Source organism: Cyprinodon tularosa, unplaced genomic scaffold (genome assembly GCF_016077235.1).
Source record: "Cyprinodon tularosa strain WSP-4 unplaced genomic scaffold, ASM1607723v1 ctg37, whole genome shotgun sequence".
Taxonomy (NCBI): Eukaryota; Metazoa; Chordata; class Actinopteri; order Cyprinodontiformes; family Cyprinodontidae; genus Cyprinodon; species Cyprinodon tularosa.
In genome coordinates this window covers 343,359-365,496 of record NW_024039085.1, presented here as the reverse complement: position 1 = coordinate 365,496, position 22,138 = coordinate 343,359, and positions in this window count along the sequence as shown.

Sequence of the window (22,138 nt, the reverse complement as noted above, 5' to 3'; positions counted from 1 at the left end):
AAAGAAAACAGCAGAGCTGTGAGTCGCTGGGATGAAACAGCTGCTGGACAAACAGGAAAAAAAAACTTGAAAGCACCGCACCATGGTCCACTGAGTGAAATCACACAGATTCAGCATCCTTTCATGCCCTTTCACAAAGTGGTATCCTGAAAACAGCCATTTGCCTTGAGCCTGACTCAGTTTTCTCTAGGTGCTGTGGTTCTATTTACCACATTTATGTCAAGTTAAGTCTACTTTAGGAAACAGGCCACCTGTAAACTTGTATTGTCTGTTTGGTTAGCCCTATGAAGGAGGCCCGGTTTGTCTAAGGTGTGCCTCAAACTATACACTGACCCCTTACATGGAAAAGTGTAATTTAGAGAGGAATTTGCTTCTTGTCTGGAAACAAGTCTCTTTTTTATCACCAATCTTATCCTGCTTCCAGACAACTGAGTCTGAGACTTGCTCTAGTAGAATGTGATTTTGTCTTTCAGAACCTGATTACATCTCCAGCCAGGCTGATTCTTGTTGGCACTGACCCTACTCTGCTGACGTGAATCATAATTGTAAGAGATTGATGTAAAAATGAAACTAGTGGAAATATGAAGATGCTCCATTTACAGGTGCTGGTCATAAAATTAGAATATCATGAAAAAGTAGATTGATTTCAGTAATTCCATTTAAAAAGTGAAACTTGTATATTATATTCATACATTACATACAAACTCATATATTTCAGATGTTTATTTTGTTTAATTTTGATGATTACAAATGACAACAAATGAAAATCTCAAATTCATCATATCAGAAAATTTGAATATTGTGAAAAGGTTCAAAATTGATGGCCCCTGGTGCCACACTCTAATCAGCTAATTAACTCAAACCACCTGCAAAAGCCTTTAAATGGTCTTTCAGTCTAGTTCTATAGGCTACACAATCATGGGGAAGACTGCTGACTTGACAGTTGTCCAAAAGACGACCATCGACACCTTGCACAAGGAGGGCAAGACACAAAAGGTCATCGCTAAAGAGGCTGGCTGTTCACTGAGCTCAGTGTCCAAGCACATTAATAGAGAGGCGAAGGGAAGGAAAAGACGTGGTCGAAAAAAGTGTACAAGCAAGAGAGATAACCGCACCCTGGAGAGGATTGTGAAACAAAACCCATTCAAAAATGTGGGGGAGATTCACAAAGAGTGGACTGCAGCTGGAGTGAGTGCTTCAAGAACCACCACACACAGACGTATGAAAGACATGGGTTTCTGCTGTCGCATTCCTTGTGTCAAGCCACTCTTGAACCACAGACAGCGTCAGAAGCGTCTTGCCTGGGCTAAAGAGAAACAGGACTGGACTGCTGGTGAGTGGTCCAAAGTCATGTTCTCTGATGAAAGTAAATTTTGCATTTCCTTTGGAAATCAAGGTCCCAGAGTCTGGAGGAAAAGAAGAGAGGCACTTCATCCACGTTGCTTGAAGTCCAGTGTAAAGTTTCCACAGTCAGTGATGGTTTGGGGTGCCATGTCATCTGCTGGTGTTGGTCCATTGTGTTTTCTGAGGTCCAGGGTCAACGCAGCCACATACCAGGAAGTTTTAGAGCACTTCATGCTTCCTGCAGCTGACCAACTTTTTGGAGATGCAGATTTCATTTTCCAACAGGACTTGGCACCTGCACACAGTGCCAAAGCTACCAGTACCTGGTTGAAGGACCATGGTATCCCTGTTCTTAATTGGCCAGCAAACTCTCCTGACCTTAACCCCATAGAAAATCTATGGGGTATTGTGAAGAAGAAGATGCAATACACCAGACCCAACAATTCAGAAGAGCTAAAAGCCACTATTAGAGCAACCTGGGCTATCATAACACCTGAGCAGTGCCACAGACTGATCGACTCCATGCCACGCCGCATTGCTGCAGTAATACAGGCCAAAGGAGGCCCAACTAAATACTGAGTGCTGTACATGCTCATACTTTTCATGTTCATACTTTTCAGTTGGCCAACATTTCTATAAATCCTTTGTTTTTATTGGTCTTCAGTAATATTCTAATTTTCTGATATGATGAATTTGAGATTTTCATTTGTTGTCATTTGTAATCATCAAAATTAAACAAAATAAACATCTGAAATATATGAGTTTGTATGTAATGTATGAATATAATATACAAGTTTCACTTTTTAAATGGAATTACTGAAATCAATCTACTTTTTCATGATATTCTAATTTTATGACCAGCACCTGTATATACGCTTCTTACTTTTGCATCGAAATCCTCTTGGGTTGATTTCCTATATGGCACCTTTGTTTTTATTATGGAAAGGTTCATGGAACCCCACCCTGACCTGAAGGGGACCACAGGCATATCAACAATGGAGACTGTGTGTGCTGTCTGAATAACAGACCTGTCCATACATGCACCCCCTCAACACATATGCACAACCCAAGAGGAACACACAAAAAAAGCTAGACACAGTAACAAGTTCTGCTGTAACTCTTTTAGGGTCAACGTTGCATGGTTTATACGGCAGCCAGACAGAGGGAATATGGCGATCAAGCTGCAGATACTGTGAAAGATTTTCATCTCTGAAGACACGTGGCAGTTTATTTTCATCATAGTGACTGTATTATCATGTCTGGAGATGAAAACCTGTTGTGTAATGTAAAAGCTTGGCATGAATGATGTTTTTACTGTTTTTTTCCCCCGCTTCTGATTATATTCTGCCTACATTTATGCATCTCTGTGAGTTCATAAATCATAAGCGGATCACTTGACACACAGGCGCGAGCTCAGCAGCTGGTTTGCTGATGATTGAAGATAAGTAGATGCTTCTCTGAATAATGAATATATTTGAATAACTGTCCCTTTTTACTAATGGAAAAACTCTGAGTGAGTAAATGACCAGACAATAATAAAACTGGCTTGAAAACTGGCTTGAAAAGGCAGAGCTGGATATCTGATATATATATATATATATATATATATATATATATATATATATATATATATATATATATATATATATATATATATATATATATATATATATATATATATATATATATATATATATATATATATATATATATATTGTAGTGGCAATCTTTCTTCATTTTCCCAAATACCACTTAGAGCTGCAGACACAGTAATTTCTTCACTCGCACGACATGACAATTTCTTAAAGTTTTGATGTCTTTACTTAGAAATAAAAGGGTTACAAAATCAGAAGACGCACGGTAAGAAAACTTTATGCTCCCATGCCATATGCAGCTCTGCCAAAACAGCACCTGCACGTTCTCAGTTACATCACTTAAAGGGGCAGTCATCAAATATTTTTTATATCAATAACTGTTTTCTTAGAACTATGAAATACACAATGACATGAACTAAGAATGAAAGAAAATATAAACTGCAACTATGAACTGTACTTATTTATTGCATATTCTATCTTTTCTGCTTTATGGCTCTTACATATCCGGCCCCTAATTGGGTATATTGTAAGATTACTCAATTATAATTAACTTAAACTAAGAGCCATCAAATCAAGACTATTAATAAACTACAAATAAACAATCTTAAAGTAAAAGAGTCCTTTTATCTTCTTTCTCTTCATATGGCTTCTTGCAATAAGCATAGCTTATGCACAGATCTCTCCAGGATGCTGTTCTTCGTTTGAAAATTGACAGAGTACAGTTCCACTGGGTCGGGGTGGGAAATTGAACTATTTTTCCCTTGACCCAAATGAGTTCCCGTGGAGATAAATTTTTCTACTACTAGCACCCATCTCCAGGTTAAAAATTCCTTTTCTGTCTCGTACTTCTGACGTTTTTTGGAGGGGGGGGGGGTATTCGAGGCCCACCTGGCCGGGAATAGACCCGCAAGAACTGTACTTGCCTCCAGCCTTTCTTGCGAAATAATAATCCTGGTTGAAGTTTTCCGGGGTGGCGGGTTAGGCTGTCCCTTTCATCAACAACAGGTGGTTAGGGGTCAGAGGATCTAAATCTTTATGGATCATCTGACCCGCATTTAGGGGTGGGCCCCATTTATTATGCTTTAAACCCTCACAAAGAAGGGGGTTTTTAAGGCTGTCCGTGGGTTTGGGGGTCGGGTTCCTTGAAAAAGGGCATAAAATTTCTACGAACTGAAGGGATCTCCCTTTCCCCAAGTCCCGCCTTAAATTGAAGCTGGGGGGACTTTAAAAGACCACTTAAAAATTTGCCTTTTCCCTTTTGCTTGTTTTCCCTCAATCTCGTTTGGGTTTCCCCCGGGTTTTTTTTTCAGGGGCCTCTCTAAATTTTCCCCCTTCCCCCCCCCCACCCCCAAAAAATTGGTCCCCCCCCCCCCTTTGGTCCCGTCGGTTATGGAGACCGTCCCTTCCCCCTCAAAAGGGCGCCCAAAGGGACATTGTTTCCCGGGCCCCTTGGTGCCCCAATTTCCAGCCCCCCTCAATGTGCACTGCCCGAGGTGGGGCCAGGTGCCCCCCCCCCCATCCACCATTTTTTTTATTACCTTTTCCCCGGGCCCCTTTTCACTTCAAATGGGCCCAAAAGAAAAACCCCAATTCCAACTTTAGTAATTTGGTGGTTTTTTTGGGGTAAAAACGATCTTCGGGCAGGGTGCCATTTTCTGTTCACCAACTGGGCCCTTGAAATTTCTTCTGCGGGCCCGGCCCTTTTGGAATATGAGTTTTCCTGATGGTGGAGACTGCTTGGGGGACCCAAAATTTCCCTCTCTTAACTGCGATAACTTTTTTATTTTGCCAAAATGCCCGGGAATCCTCTTAAATGGATGTCACTCGGGAAATGAAAAATGCAACTCTTGAATGTTTGGACAGTATCACGGGATATTTTGTGTCCACGGGCATGGCAGATTTACCCTAGCCGCCCTCCTACCCTAAGAATGCCATCTTTCACAGGGGATCTTTTTTTATGCAGCGGGCCCGCTCTTCTTTACGACTTACAAAAGCAGAGCGCTTTAAATCTCCTCGGAAAAAGCATTGGGTTTGGGCCCTGGACCGGAGATTTCTGTTCTCCCTTGTCGCTTTTCCCAAAGGAAAGGGGCCCTTTTTTTTCCCAATGGAAATCCTGAAACCTTTCCATGCTTTTTTTGCCAAGCAACTTCTGCTTCACTGGATCCTTTTTGTTTAAATAATTTTCATTTTAAAACTCTTTTTTTTTGGGTTTTCAATTGAAAAAAAAGTTCTTAATTTTCAAAACCCAAATGCAGTCGCCCTTTTCAGTCGGTTCCAACTGTCATAGAAACTCGTTAACTTGTTCATGCAATAAAGCTTTTTTTTCCATTGTGATGGTGTTTACTGTGCACTTTTCCCCTTTGGGGTTTTCTTTCTGCTTTGCTTGATTCAGTTTGGTCAGGTCTTTGGGCCATTCGTTTTCCCTGGGGGGAAAAGGGAAAATTCGGGGCCCAAATTTATCCAGTTTTATTTCCCATTAACTTTTGCTTTCTTACCTCTGGTTGCTTTATCACTGGGTTCTGCGACGTTCTGCTTTCCCCCCCACTGAGAGGGGTTTAGGGGCCCCTCTCGTATAAGTGTGATTCTTTTTGGGCCAAAAAAAGTTTTTGTAACGGGTTTTTCCTACGATGTACTTCAAAAACCTTTGGGGTGTCAGTCCAAAAGATTGATGCTTGAATTTGGGATCTGCATTTCGCTTGCAGCATCCTATCCACCTTGACGCAACCACCGTGCGTCAACTCCACCCCTGGCACAGTGATTTGCTTGAGGGGGGGACACTCGAGACTTCCCCATCATCAAGGAAAAAGGGGTTTTTGCCTAGGTCTTCATCAGAACAAGGAAAGATGCTGTGCCTTTAGGCAAACCTCACTCGCATCTAAAAAAGGGTGAAACCTCCCAACTATCGGGGTTCCCAAAAGGCCCGGGGTTTTGCCCCACATTTCTGACTTTGGGCCCGGGAGAGGAGACTGAGATTTTCAAACCACTTATCCACTGTTTTTTTTTGTGAGTCACTTTTTTCTCTTCACCCCATCCTGGGTTTTTTTTAAACCAGGTCTCTCAGGAGAAGCTTAGCGGGGGAAATTCCAGGGGTGCCAGGAACCCAAGAGGGCCCTTGGGGAAAAATTTACGACAGAAAGAACACCTTTCTTGTCTTGGGTTGTCTTGTGGCTTGAGGCTGTAGGGTGAAAACATCATCCTCTGTACCCCTTTGTACACCGAAAAGGCTCCGTTCGGGGGGGCAAAGCCCCCCTGTGTGAGGTCGGGGGCCCCTTAACTCAGTGGTTTCGAAGTTCTTCAGGAAGGAAGACAAGACTCCCCTGGTGCAAACCCCACGGGGGTTTGGGGTTTTAAAACCTCCTTCCCGGCACACGGGGGGCTCGGAAGATTTTTTCCACCAAAAAGACTGCTTCCTCCTCGGTCCCCCCGATTTAAGACAGTCTTTACATAGAAATTATGTAGAAACTTTTTTCCACAGTTTCGGGGGGGTGGGGGGTATCTTTTTCGCCCTTTCTGGGGTTCTTCGTAGCACGGGGGAAAAGGGCCCAAGGGGTTTTAGGGGGTTTTGCATCTCCAAAAAAAAGGGACCATTCCGGTTCCTTTACGGGTTTGTGCTAAGACCCCAAAGGCCGGGCCCCCACAAAAAATTCCCCAAAAGGAACCTCCGCCCGGGGACAAAATCCCCCCCTTGATAATTAAAACCCCCAAGGGACTCTTTGTCCCCCCATCACAGCTTTTGGGTTTTCTTCTCAAAAACCCCCCCTAAGGAACCAATGAGCGGGGTTTGGTTTTTTAAGTCAGGTCCCTGCATAAACTGACATTTTGGGGGAGACATCCTGGAAGCTGGCTTGCAATCAAAAAAAACTCGTTTTTTTTTTTCTTTTTGGGTGGTACACCCCCTGGTGTGGAACATACCCCACCCTGTTGCATCACGGGCAAAACCCCGGTCTTGAGGAACTTCCTGGCATAGCCTTTTTCCCCGAATACTTTTCCCTAAAGCCTTTTTTAGTCCTCAGAAAATCTTGGTTTCCCTTTTTAAATTTTTCTTTTAAGGGGCCCGCAGCTCGCTGGTTTTTGGCCCCCCACACGGTTGTTGGGCATTTTCACAGCCTTGTCTCTCAGTGGGAGCCCCCCACTGTAATGTCCGTCTTTGAACTTTGGGTTTTGCTTTTCACTGATTTCATGAACAATTTTCCTCTTGTGACATTTTCCCCTTTACCCTTTATATTTCAAGTTCTGGAAAATCTGTGTTGTTTGTGTAAAAAGTAACTGTTTTCCCCTTCCCCAAATGCAATTTGTTTTTTTAAAACTGTAAGGAGCTGTTCCCTTTAAATCGGGCTTTCGGGGTTTTTATTCGTCACTGGACCATAACCATCCAGCCCGGGGAAACCCTCTTTACAGCATAGGGCCTTCCCCTTTTGGGTGTTAATTACATGCCCGGGGTCCATTAAAATTTAGAGTTATTGGCGCCAATGAGAAGGGCCTTTCACTGCATCAAAAATGGTAAAATTTTACCTCATTCAGGGAGGACCACTTTTGTAGATGTTTCTGAACCCGGGAATGTTTTCCCCTCTTTAACAGGAATGTTCCCTTGTGTGTGGAAAAACTTTTGGTGCCAAAAATACTCCTCTCCATTAAGATACACACTTCAAGGTCCATAAGTAGGTACCCGTTGGGCCAAATTTCGTTTTCTGCTTCCTTCTGACACATTGTTTCTCAAGGAGATCTGAGTTTGCCCTTTCCCCCCTCATTTAGCTTCTTTCTTAAGGTCCCCGTACAGAAAAGTGGCGTTCTCCCCGGATCCAAAAACCGTTTGGTTTTCTATGGATCTTCCATGCTTCGGGGGCCCCACCTTTACAGGAAATATAGGTATGACAGTCTGTTTTTTCCGGGCCCCCGTGTACCAAACAATTTTTTTCTTGTCGGGGCCAGAGTCCCCCAGACACCCCTTCCTTTTGACCTTTTTACCCTGTTTGGGGGACAGAAGTTCCTTCTTGGTTCTTCCCTTCTGTGAAGAATTTTTGGGGGTTTTTTGTGGCACTGAAATTTCATACTGTCTTCTTCTTTTCAGTTTGCTAATATGACCTTGCTCAAAAACCCGAAACACAGTCCCCTTTTTACTTTTAAAAATCAAGACTTCCTGGTTCCCTTTTTTCTTTGAAACTTGTTACCCAAACTTCCAAAAAGGGGGTGAAATTTTCCCGGGCAAAATAAACATGGAGTTTCAAAGAAGTTTTCCCATCTTCGAAAACTTCCTTTTTCTTTTGGGGTTTTAAGCTGCAATTTTTTTTTTCCACCGCCCCGTTGGTTTTGGAAACTTGATCCTTTTGCTCCACTCTTGGCCCCTGTTCCATTTTTCCTTGTTTTTTTCCCATTGGTTGTTTGGGTTTTTTTCCTTTAAGGTCCCAAAGAGTGGAAACCGTGGCCCCCTTAGACTGCCGGTCAATGAAAAGGGGACGAGGGTCAGCAAATCTTTCTCTAAGCCCTTTTTTTCCTTGATTTTAAATGTTCATTGCGCCAACTTTCTCGCATCTTTTAAGGCAGTTTGGAAACCCCCCATCCCCATTTTTTGTGGGATTTTTCCATTTCCTCCAACGATTCGAAATCCTGCATTGGGGGTTTGGGAAAAAACCGTTAGGAAATTTAAAACATAAGGGCTTAAGTGCCTTTTCCCTTCCCTTTACCCCTTTATTTGCGGGCCCCTTTAAAAAAATTATCCATATAAGGGAAATTCCAATCACCAATTTTATCTCCGTAAAGGGTTTTTTTAAGAGTTCTTTTGCTTCTTTGAAACCCCCTTTTGTGATGGTCTTGTTCACAGTTCGGGCAAGCTCCTGTGGCTCCCCCTAAGGGAAAATGTTTTAAGTAATTTCAGTTGTCTTGGGTTTACTGCCGTCTTCCCGTTCAATAGTTGTTCGAAAACTCTAAAGAAAGATTATAGGTAATTTGGGTCCACCCCTTTAAAAACTTTCTATTTCTTTTCTGGAAGCTTAGCCAAAAATTGCTGTTGCTTAAAAAAGCATCTTTTGTTATAGCGTTTTGGTTTTTTCCCTTACTTTCAAAGGGGCCCCTCATGGGTTCCCACATGATGTTGCACTCAGTGTTTACTGTAAACCACCGGGGTCTAAACACCTTTTAATGGCCTGGGGTGATGCCGGCCTCTGTAAAAGGGGCCCGCTTTTGGGTGAAAGGGAAAAAAAGGGGTTTTTTTTTTTCCTTCACTCTTCACCACCTGTTGGACGAAAAGGGGGCAATAGCTGCTCATGCCCTCCTCTGATTTTTTCAAAATGTTTTTTAAAATTTTGACTTTTTTTCTTTTTTCCACAATAGTGCCTCAAAATTCAACTTTTCTTTAGCTCCTTTTATACGAAAAACTTCCCTTTTTTAACTCTTGCTTCTTCTCTAGAATTGCAGCACGTCCACTAGACCAAGAGCTCGGGTCTTAATAGCACAAGCTGATGCACGAGAAAACACAACAGTTTTAGCGCCACATTCGGACCCTTTTTCATGGGCCTATTGGATCATGGGGTTATTTGTGACACACTATCATCAGGGTTTAAAATCCCCCTCAGCTTGTGTTTTTTTGATTTGGGCCCTTTTGGGGGAAAACTTTAATGTCTCCAGCTCCATCCATTTTTTTGTTTTTTCAATAAACTGTCTGATAAATATCATTTTAGGCTCAAAACCCGTTGTTAATATCTGCCTCTTTCTCATCTTCAGGTAAAAGTTTACCTAATTGTTCAGTGATGTCAATAAAATCTTGGAGAACTGGAATAAATTCTTCTTGTATTATCGCTTTCACTGTTGGCAAATTATCAGCTAAAGTGATTAAACTGGTAACTTCCCTCCTTAGAGTTGTAAGTCGAGCTAGAAATCCTCTCCTGGTGCACAGCAACCTGTGCAGTTTCTCTTCAACAGCCTTCTCAGTTAACTTGACTGGCCGTTTAATGGCTGTTTCTTCAGTGCCAACTGTTTCAACATTACCTTCCTCCATACTTCTTTTCTCAATAAAGCCGAGTGCAAACTGTGTGCATATGAATAAAAAGTATTCCACTAACACTCTTCCAAAGTATGCTTCACAGCATTCAAAACACACAGAGCTCCGTAAAAGTTCGGTTTCAGGCTTCAGTTAACAAGTTAGCATGAATCTGCAAGTCACTGAGTAGCTAAATAGCATTAGCTTCAGGGCTCAAACTGCAAGTCATTCAGTAGCTAGCTAGCGTTAGCTTCTTGGCTTCACTTGGCTTTATACTAGCACAGCTTGTAGATTCCTTCCATTTAGCAAAACGAGTCTTTAATGGCAATTTGTCCATTCATATTTCCAGAGACTGTCCTTTTTCATATGTAAATTAAGAAGGCTTACCACCTCGTTTGCTTTGAATTAATCCTCTCCAGATTGATGCTCCAATCTGACAGACCGTTCAGAGGTGTTAACTGCTGGTTGTCTCTTTGTTAGCATCCAAAAAGTTCGGTTTTCAGCTCCTCCTGATCCATCCATGAGCAGTTTTCTTACTAAATGTAGTGGCAATCTTTCTTCATTTTCCCAAATACCACTTAGAGCTGCAGACACAGTAATTTCTTCACTCGCACGACATGACAATTTCTTAAAGTTTTGATGTCTTTACTTAGAAATAAAAGGGTTACAAAATCAGAAGACGCACGGTAAGAAAACTTTATGCTCCCATGCCATATGCAGCTCTGCCAAAACAGCACCTGCACGTTCTCAGTTACATCACTTAAAGGGGCAGTCATCAAATATTTTTTATATCAATAACTGTTTTCTTAGAACTATGAAATACACAATGACATGAACTAAGAATGAAAGAAAATATAAACTGCAACTATGAACTGTACTTATTTATTGCATATTCTATCTTTTCTGCTTTATGGCTCTTACATATATATATATATATATATATATATATATATATATATATATATATATATATATATATATATATATATATATATATATATATATATATATATATATATATATATATATATATATATGGGAGGCCTTGGTTCGAATCCCCGCTGGGGGAGTACAACAATAAAATAACATAAGCTGCCAGTGTGGGTCCTTAGGCAAGACCCTTTGTGCTACTGCCTATCGAGAGGTATAGCCAGATGCCCATACCTGAAGCACTGGAAACTGCCAAACAAAGGCTCCAAGCCTAGGTCAGCCTCCTAAAGAGATACACAAGAAACAATGAAGCCAGACAGGTAAACGGGCTGTTTGAAACTCAACCAGCGAAAGTGTACACTCAGTGGCAGGGGCACAATAGTAGAACAACCCCACCAAGGCTGGAACCTGAACAGTACTGCAAAGACATATAGGAGAAGGAGGCAGCACAGAAAAGGAAGGCACATTGGCTGGTAGCTCTGAGAGAGGACCACAGCAACCTCAACAGAATTCAGTCAACATCACAGTGGCAGAAATCCAAGAAAGAGTCTCAGGTATGAAAAACTGGACAGCACCACGGCCCGACATCATACACACCTACTGGCTTAAGAAACTCACGGCTCTCCACGAACACTTGGCAGCACAAATGAACCAGCTGCTGAGAGATAGGAATGACCCTGAATGGCTAACCGAAGGGCGCACAATCCTTTTCCTGAAGGACCCCTCAAAGGGTACAGTCCCATCCAACTATCGGCTCATAACCTGCCTCACCACAATGTGGAAGCTCATGCCCGGAATCATAGCGGCTAAGATAAGCAGGCATATGGATCAATACATGAGCACAGCTCAGAAGGGAATTGGCAAAAATACCAGAGGTGCCAAACACCAACTCATGGTAGATAGAACAGTTGCTCAAAACTGCAGAATCCGAAACCCTACCCTAATCACTGCCTGCCTGCCTGATTACAAGAAAGCCTACGACTCTATGCCAAACACTTGGATCATTGAATGTTTGGAGCTATACAACAGCAAGAGGACTCTGAGAACCTTTATTGCAAACTCAATGAGGTTGTGGAAAACCACCCTCCCAGAAGGAACAATAGCCAACATTGAAGACAGCTAGTACCTTGGAATCCCACAAGCAAATGGCAACCTCGAAGAGGTAACAAGGAAAGTGGCTATGGCAAAATACCTCCAACGAGTAAGGCAGGTCCTAAGGAGCCAGCTCAATCGCAAGAATAAGTCTCGGGCAATAAATAGCTATGCTCTACCAGTAATCAGATACCCTGCAGGTATAATAAGCTGGCCAAAGGAGGAGGTACAGGCCACAGATGTTAAGACACGAAAGCTCCTAACCATGCACAGAGGGTACCACCCCAAATCCAGTACCCTAAGACTGTGCGCCAGCCCTAAGGAAGGAGGCCGAGGACTAATTAGCATAAAACAATTGAAATATCCAAGATCCATAAGTACATCAAGGACAAGGCTCCAACAGACGACATCCAGACAATGGGGAACAGAAGATGAGGTGCCACAGACTCAGTCATGGGAGGATAAGCCCCTACATGGGATGTACCACCGGAACATATTTGAATTGGCAGATATCAGGAAATCCTACCAATGGCTAGACAAAGCTGGACCAAAGAACAGCACAGAGACGCTTATCATGGCTGCACAGGAGCAGGCCCTAAGCGCCAGAGCAATAGAGGCCCAGATCTACCACCAGACAAGACCCCAGGTGCAGACTGTGCAAAGAGGCCCCTGAGACAATCCAGCAAATAACTGCAGGATGCAAGATGCTGGCAGGGAAAGCTTACATGGAGCATCATAACCAAGTGCCTGAAATATTGTACAGGAACATCTGTGCAGAGTATGTGCTGGAAACGCCAAGGTCAAAGTGGGAAACACCTCCAAAGGTGGTAGAGAATGATCAAGCCAAGATCCTGTGGGACTTCCATACAGACAGACCGAATGGCAAAGGCAAACAAACCAGACGTTGTGGTGGACAAAAAGCAGAGGAAAGCCATTGTTGTTGACATAGCAATACGAAGTGACTACAACATCAGGAAAAAAGAACATGAAAAACTAGATAAATACCAGGGGCTAAGAGAAGAGCTAGAGAAAACCTGGAAGGTCAAGGCATCAGTGGTATATATATATATATATATATATATATATATATATATATATATATATATATATATATATATATATATATATATATATATATATATATATATATATATATATATATATATATACACTACCGTTCAAAAGTTTGGGGTCACATTGAAATGTCCTTATTTTTGAAAGAAAAGCACTGTACTTTTCAATGAAGATAACTTTAAACTAGTCTTAACTTTAAAGAAATACACTCTATACATTGCTGATGTGGTAAATGACTATTCTAGCTGCAAATGTCTGGTTTTTGGTGCACAAAAGGAATTGTAATTAACTGCATTTGCATATCAACCTCCCAGTTTTGGCCTGTCAGTTTAAAGAGTTAATTAGATCAATTATTTACACTGCAAATTAACACGTTATAAAACTGAATCGCAATTGATTCAGAACTCCAATAAAGTGCATGAGCATTTTCAAGCTGGACCACTGAATGACCTCGACAGTGGATGGTGGTAATGCACCTGAAATTGTTTGCCAATCGGCAACACCGGAAGAAATTAATGCAGAATTTTATTTAAAAAAGAATGAAGACTGAACTGTCAACTGTATGAAGGTGATTTGTAATTATTGTAAAAAATAATTCTGTCATCACCGAAGCTGCTCCAACTCGATGACTCATTTAAACGCATGTAGGGAAAGTTATGTGGCTACAGCTGCTAGTGCTACCGTGAGCATGTTTCACCCACCCATACTTGCCAAATATGGGGAATGAATGCGCAAAGCCACGACGTGAAGACTGATTAGCCATGCTCAACAATTTTGTAAAGTCCTAGAATTCTAATTATTTGGGTATGTTTAGCACATGATGGGGAACCTTAACCCTCATCCTACAAGGTTATTTTATTCCACTGCCCTAGCATACCTGATTCTAATTAATGAATCACTGTACAGAACTTCATAGGCTGTGTAGGAGCAGGGTTGCATGGAACACTTAAAGGACTTTAAACAATGGGGACATCCCTGATACATACACACAAATTCTTGTCTTGGTCTATGCGAGCTTACTGTCATTGATTTCCAGTCATCAACCCTTTCTATCTATGGCCTAAAGGCCTGTTATACTCCCCGCAGCAGTGTGTCGCAGTGAGCTTGTCGCAGATATTTTTGATTCATGCCCGAAATTGAAACATGGTCTGCGCTATGTTATTCCATGTCACAACGTAAGAGGGACAATCACGAACTAGTCGTAGGTCTAGATACGGCCGAGGCGATGAGGAACTGGGGGTAGGTTTGTGCGACAACGGAGGGATATGAGGGCGAAAAAGAGCGGGCATCCAGGTGGAAAAAGGGTCCCAACTTTCTCGCATAATTTCCTGCTGTCTTGCCTGATTTCTTTGTACTGTTTGATGAGGATACAGAGGGAAGCGTTGCCAAACACATCTACAGATGTGCCTAAACATTGTGTTGTGAGTCCACTATCCAGGTTCAAAAATTCACAACATTATCTGGATTATTTTACCAGAATATAGAGGGTAAGATGTCTTAGTGCAGGTAAACTTAAAAAAAAAAAAAGCTGAAAAGAAATATCTGATAAAAATAATCTGTTTCTTTTTTTCCTGACATGCAGAAATAAATATTTATTTTGATAATCCAATCTAAGCTAAAACAGAAAAAAAAATGGTTGGTTAGTTTTAGGCAGGGGACAAAAAGCTATTTCATTCTTTACCTTGAATATGTAGATGTCTAGTTTCACCAAAAAAAGATTTTTTGCTGATCTGGGTGTATGTTTCCCTGCATGTACTTAACCCCAGCCCCAACCCCTCCCCTCACCAATTTTTTCCTCTCCCAGAAGAGATTTACTGCAAAAGAGGCCTGTGAGAGAGCACACATGCTCTGCCCAGTCTTCGTTTTGCACCCTGACAATTACTGCTATATATACCACTCCAAATGAGAGCCATGAACCAGCGTGATTATAGGGTGGAGCAGGAGAAAAGACGGAGAGGGGGGTTAAACAAAAATGGGGGGTGGAGTAAGGAAAAAGGTGGAAGCAGAAAGAGGGTTAAAAAGGGCAACTCACGTAACAATTGGAAATGACTGAAGTATCATGTAAAGTGAACTGTTTTCATGAATTACAGTGCACTTCAAAAGCAGTGCTTTAGCACGACTCACAAAAAAAAAAAAAAAAGGAAAAGGGAAAGAGTAGATGAAAGAGATTACGTGAAAATAACTGCAAGTTTTCACTCCTTTATGTAACTACCTAAACACTGTAATACTTCTACAATAAACCACACCAGTAAATACAGAACAGGGTACATGGGACTGGCTACAATGTCAGTTTGGTGCAGAACTGCTGCCCTCTTCTGGAAAGCTGACAGTTGCTTTGTCATTAAGAGTTCCCTGACTGTAAAAATGTTTGCATTATTGAAGTTTACATTGTTATTTTGCGTAAGCTGTTAATAGCTGGAATTGACAGCTGTGACATACAGTAACATGGGAAGACAAGTCTTCAGATCCTTGGATATTTAATTGTGGCATAACAATGAAATGTTTGACAGAGACACCTTTTTAAGTAAGGGAGCTTTTACTGACAATAAAATCTCCATACCACTCATCCATTTCTCGCTCTCCTCATGGCTCTTTAGCTCTGAACCTCTCACTTCAGTTGAGTGACAGCTGCCATCAGCAGCGGACTGCCCTGAGAGGTCAGCCCAGTATGGCTGTCAGGACACATCAGGCTGATTCATAAGTGGTATCTAAAGACAGCCCAGTAATCCAGTATAAATATAAGGAATAACAAAATAGATATGGAGATTCTATATTTCATGTGAAATGTTAGAGATAAAAATCAAATTGTGTAAAATTGTTGTTTACTTGAAGGCTTGAGAAATACCACCCTCATTTCCCATCCATGTGCACAAGTCATCACTTCAAGTAAAAAAAAAAATCCAACAGGGATGGATCAGCTTTCATTGTACAGAAACCCATGCTCTGCCTCACTTCAGCAGCTTGTATAATTGGAAGCATTTTGCCATGAAGATAGTCACTGTGGCATATCAATGGGTACATACTCCAAGGGCATACAGATAAGAGAAGGCTGCCTCTCTTAACTGGTAGTGTCCATGATAGGGTCAATGGTCCTTCCAAAAAGGATGGGGACGTTGTGTACAAATAGTCAATCTATCTGAGGCATGGGTCCCTCTCATATACGGTAGTTTAATTCCAATGCTCCTAATCATCGACACCAACATGAAACTGTTCTGTTTGGAAGCCTTGCCTGATTGTGCATGCGTCTTTGCAGCAAATAATCTCCACAGTAAAGCAACCAAGTAATGAGATTTATAAGAGATTTACACTTTAACTACTTGCTGGATGACTATAAATGATCTTATGATCAATAACGTGTTCTATTACAATGCTTTTGGTTTTCAAATTGCCAAAAACAGACTTAAACAGATATCACCTTGCATTTGTGCAGTTCCAGGGATACACTCACGACTTTGTAAAAAATTGTGTTTGAGAAAATGAATTTAAAGTAAAAAAAAAAAAAAAATACCATAATTGGTTCAGCTAAGTTTCTCAAAAAAGCCAGTTTCCTTCCAAACAACCCTGGTTCTCAAGATCCACTATCCTACAGTTTTTGGTGCATCCCAACTTCAACACAGCTGAATCAAATAAATGGGTTGTTTTCAGGCCTTTGCCCAACTGGACAGTCAATTCAGTCATTTGAATTAGCTGTGTTTGAGCAGGAATGCATCTAAAAGTCTGCAGGACATTAGATCATGAGAACCAGGGCTTGAGACCCCTGTTAAAACGTCCTTTCTGTTATGATGAAACCTATAAAGGGAACATAATTGTAAAATAATGACACATAGGAATAAAAACAAAAAACATCACCCAAAATGTATCTTTCATTACTTTAGAAAAAAATTATGTGGATACCTGTATATAAAAAAATAAAAATACAAAAAAACTATTTCATCATGATAAAATACCCAGGATCCATCCTGATATCGCTCAAAGTCCTTTTTGAGCTTAAATAAAATTCCTGAATGTGGTGCAATGAGCAGACATTAGTCGGCAGTACCACAGCACGCCAGACAAAAAAAAAAAAACTTAATCAAGCCCAGTCGTACCAAACTAACCTGCAATGCCTGGCCACTTAAGGACAGCACAGATTGGTCAAGACCAACAATTATCATTAAATAACTCCATCTACAGCCACTCAAAGTTCTAGGGAAGGCTCCACTGAGCCTCTTATCAGACCATTCTCTTTTCTAGCAACAACAAACAAGGACACAGAATCAAGGTGATAACCAATCCAATCCATCTAATTAGATTGATTCATTCATCCTGCAATTTGTGCTTGGACATAAGAGACTACTAACTTGGCTGATTGCACTGAGTTAATGACATGTTCTCTTCTTATTCATCTTCCAAATAGTTTGCCAGGCTTTAAAAAAACAGGCTAGTAAAGGTAATAAAGAAACATACCTTCAACAATTAAAATAGAACTATTAAATGTTCTAATCTTTATTTAATAAAATATCAGTGAAGTATAATATTAACCAGCTAAACTAATACTTAAAATTACTACTGCATCAGACTTTTGCTATGCCATAAAAAATGGTCAATTATGTTTGTCATACCTCTTTGGTCTGTCTTGCAATTCATCCTCCATTAACCTCCTGCTCCCGGTTCAGCAACAGTCTCAACCTCTCCTGAAGGTGGGGGCAGAACTTCACTCCCTCTGCACAAATAAAACTGTGTGCCAAGCTGCATAAACCCCACATTCTTATCGCCCTCCTGGCTTGAGACATTTTATGAGCAGGAACTGTCAGACGCCAACAAGAAGAGACATGTTTTATGGACTGCTGCATCACCAACACTACTGTTTACTAGACACCATTATTATTTAACTGCATGTACACTGTAAAAGGTCAGATTTCAGGCTGTTGTTTATCATAGCTTACTGTATACAAAATCCACGTTCAAACCCGCGTCTGTGCTTGGGCACAAGTATATTCTAAATATTCTAGTATGGGTACACATCAGGGTAAGGGAGATGACCTGTTGTGACCCCTATCTCTGAGCCTAAAACAGTACCCTCTTAAATTTTCTATACACACAAACTCTTACAGCACTCGAGCCTACGGCATCTTAAATGAGCGTTTATTACCTAAAGAGGAAACAATGACTCAACATTGCGTGCCTAGACTGTGAGACTAGTTCCTCAAATAAGTTACAAGAGAAAAAATTAGATAATGTATGAGGCTTAATTTCATGACTGCCTGAATATTCTACACTACCATGCTGTTTCCCCTCAACTGTGCTTCCGGGCTTTAGCTTTTGGTTTTCAATGTTTAATTGAGCTAAACATAATTATTTAAATGTTTTTCACATTCTGTCGTATTAGGACTTTCACCTGCAATGCGTTTTATTTAAATTTCTTAGGATATACCAGTAAAAACTGGGGCAAAATTGTAAATTAAAAGGTAAAGTCATTTCATACATCATACATTCAATTCAATTCAATTTATTTTATTTTATTTATATAGCACCAATTCACAACACAAGTCATCTCAAGGCACTTTACAGTTCACCAAGTCATACAGTCAAATTGATTAAGAGTTTTCTATCTAAGGAAAACCAGTTGATTGCATCGACTCATTGACTCGAATGCATTCCCTCACACTAAGCATGCTTGTACCGACAGTGGAGAGGAAAAACTCCCTTTTAACAGGAAGAAACCTCCAGCAGAACCAGGCTCATTGTGAGCAGCCATCTGCCATCTGCAGCCATCTTGAGGACTCTAGTTGGGCAATTGCAAGGCTAGCCCAAGGCATATCAAACTACGCTACTGCTTAGGGCTGCAGGGCACATAGGAATGCCCCCAAGAACAATTGTTTGAGTTTCTCCATTTGTATTTAGTATGCATAATGATCTCTACATAGATATATTTAGAATACAGTAGATCTCTGTGAGCAAGTAGATCTAGAACACTTTCGCTCTGGAGTTTAAAAGTGATGGTGTAATGGAGACTAGAGGCTAGAGGAATGAAGATGATAAAGGGGTGGATATGCGTTGTATTTTGGCTGGAAAATGAGAAAATCCTTGGCTTTTGAAGTTTAAATAAATTTCCATTCTATTTATATTTGTGAAGCATATTCACAATGCATGCCAAGGCACTTTAAAGAGATATTTCAATCACATCATACTGTCAGATTGGTCAACAAATTTTGATCTAAGAAAACTAACTGATTGTATCAAGTCATGGCATTCCTTCTGTGGCGGATGAGTAGGTGGCAACAGTTTAGGGAGTGCTGGCCTAGTGGTTAGAGCAATGAGTTGTGCACTGAGAAGGTTGCAGGTACAGTACCAGATTCAATCCCACAGCCTGCACTCTGGGTTCCTGAGCAAAACCCTTAACCCCACACTGCTCCCTGGGCGCCATACAATGGCAGCCCACTGCTCCACAAGGGGATGGGTCAAATGCAGAGAGGGAATTTCCCAATTGTAGGACAATAAATTGTGTAAATAGAGTTAGAGGCTTTATAGAGTGGACCAAAAACAAATCCTTGTTTTGGTCCACTCTATAAAGCCTCAAACTCAATGCTATTTCTGACATTTTGAATTGAAAAAGCTTCCTGGATGGGAAGCAAAACGTCTTCCAACTTGGAAAAAAAGTCCAGTGGATTGTTTTTAACCTTTTTTGGAATGATTATGATCTGGATGACTGAGAATCTTCACCGCCATAGGTGGCTCTGTTTGCAGGAACAGTTAAGTAGACAAGCTCTGAGACAGTTTCCAAGCAAAAGGGAATGAAAGAGAGCACATGCAGTTATTCACAGGCCCATCATGTAAAGCAGAGTCTTGAATATAGATAGGCTGAGGTGAATGTGTGGACATGCACTAATAGGCTGGACCAGGGTCAAACAGGGAGGTGAATGCAGGCAAATGTCTTGTAGTTGATTTTTACGTCTAGGTTTCAGTCTTGGGCCCAAATTAATACGAATTAAAAATAATTTTATATAGCCAAGACAAACTTATTTTTGGGAAACAAAGATAGATTTGATATTTTTTGTTTGATTCAATTGTGTCTATTTTTGTAGAATTTAATTTATTCCTATTTATCAAATATATTTTAGTTTTTTGTCACTGCAGGTTATGTTTGCACATTGCTTTTGCATTAAAAACAAACAAAAGAAAATGTGACACTTTTATTGAAAATAAACTGCATACAACTTTATTCTAAAGCTTTATAGAACTATTAGATGTGCATATAAATACAGGCATGTGAACAGCAGTGTGAGAGCTACAATAAGGTTATAGTAGTGTGTAAATTATCTCATCAAAATTTTGATTGCAGCATTAGATATTATTGGAAGAAATAAAGGTCCCAAAATCATATCTTGCTAATGGCCCCATAGAGGTTTGGGCCAGCCCTGGTGTTTGTTAGCCAACCTTGAGTGAGATGTAATGTCATGATTCATTGCTGTTTGTTTTAGTTGATTGCACTCACCTGATTTGTGTTTCATCCGGTTCTAGTTAAGCCAGTTTTTTTTTTTCTGTTCTGTAGGATAGATGTCTGTTCTCATCCTCAGTTCCTCTGTTTCTCAGAGTTGGTTTTCAAGTGTCATTGAATCCATCCAACCACAATGTGCCTGCTGATGTTCTGTTGTCTTTTTGACTCTTCACTAATGCAAAACATGACAGAAGAGGGATAAATAAAAACATAACTTTACCACATTTACCATAGACCACCATGTTCCTTTATACTTTCACTTGGAAATTTTTTTTTTCCTGTTTTCTCTTTCACTTTAGAATTGTGCACTCCTTTGTTTTGGTGTATCAAATACATCCCCCCAAAAATAAACTGAGAAAAAAAAAAACATGGAAAAAAACATGGAAAGTTCAATGCTTCTGCAGTGAACAAATTGCCCACTTCTCTTTTATTGGTTTCTAGCTCCATAACATCATGTCTAATGAAAGTAATAAGGCAGCAAAGACTAAACAAGATATGTTTTTCTTTTCAGAATGCATCTACTGTTGGCTGAATAATCCTATATTAATTTGTGCTACATTGCTTTTGGGTTGCACTCAGCTATAGAATTAAAGTATGCAAAATCCCATTATCATTCTTTGACTCAGGCCTTGTGGTTTCTTTAGCAGTAACTTCATTTTGCCCCACTAGTCATAATAATTATATATATTACACTTGCCTTTGTAATTACTGTGGAGTACAGCCTACTATCCTTTAATGGGTGCTTAAATAAACAAATTCCTGGCACTTAGGAGGAAAAATAATCTAAGGCTATGGAGATCAATTAGATGATGCTGGAGGGTTGAGTTCAGTAAAATACAGAATGCAGCAAGAGTTTGAACCTGGCTATTCGTTTGTTTTCATTTTTGCTTTCCTTTGCCACATTATTTATCTCTACTGTCATACCATTGTTGTGATTATGGATGTCATGCAGTCGTAAAGTGCACTACGATCAATAAGCCTGAAATTACACCAAAAAATGAATTTCCGCAGTGTCGGCCACATGCACTCCTGGGCAGGAATTACCTTGAAGGAGAATGGCTGATTACCCCATTGAGGAGACAGCGACAGAAGCACAGGAGGAGGGATGGTTTGCTGGCTGAGGCTTGCAGTAAGTCCAGCTTCAGGTGATATGTTATAAAACACATAGCAAATATAACCCTGATCAAAATATAGCACATCTTAAGATAACATACTGATTTGTCCAATATTTCCGCGTTATACGCTTTCTTAATGTAGTATATTATATGTATATATATATATATATATATATATATATATATATATACTATATATATATATATATATATATATATATATATATATATATATATATATATTAGTGCTGTCAAAATTATCGCGTTATTAACGCGTTAACGCGAGGCCATTTTAACGGCGATAATTTTTTTAACGTGAGATTAACGCTATGTGGTTTTATGGTACAATTTTTCCAAGTACATCCCGCTGCAGCCTGCGGGAAGGCGGGGCTATTTTCCCCCAGTGTATGCATTTCTCATAGGCTTCTAGAGCGGAGCTCCTCAAGGGAAAAAGACGCTCATACACTGGGTGACGCTAGTGCCTTTTCTTTAAGCCCCACCACCAACAAACAAGTTGAGTGTAGTAGCAACCTGAAAT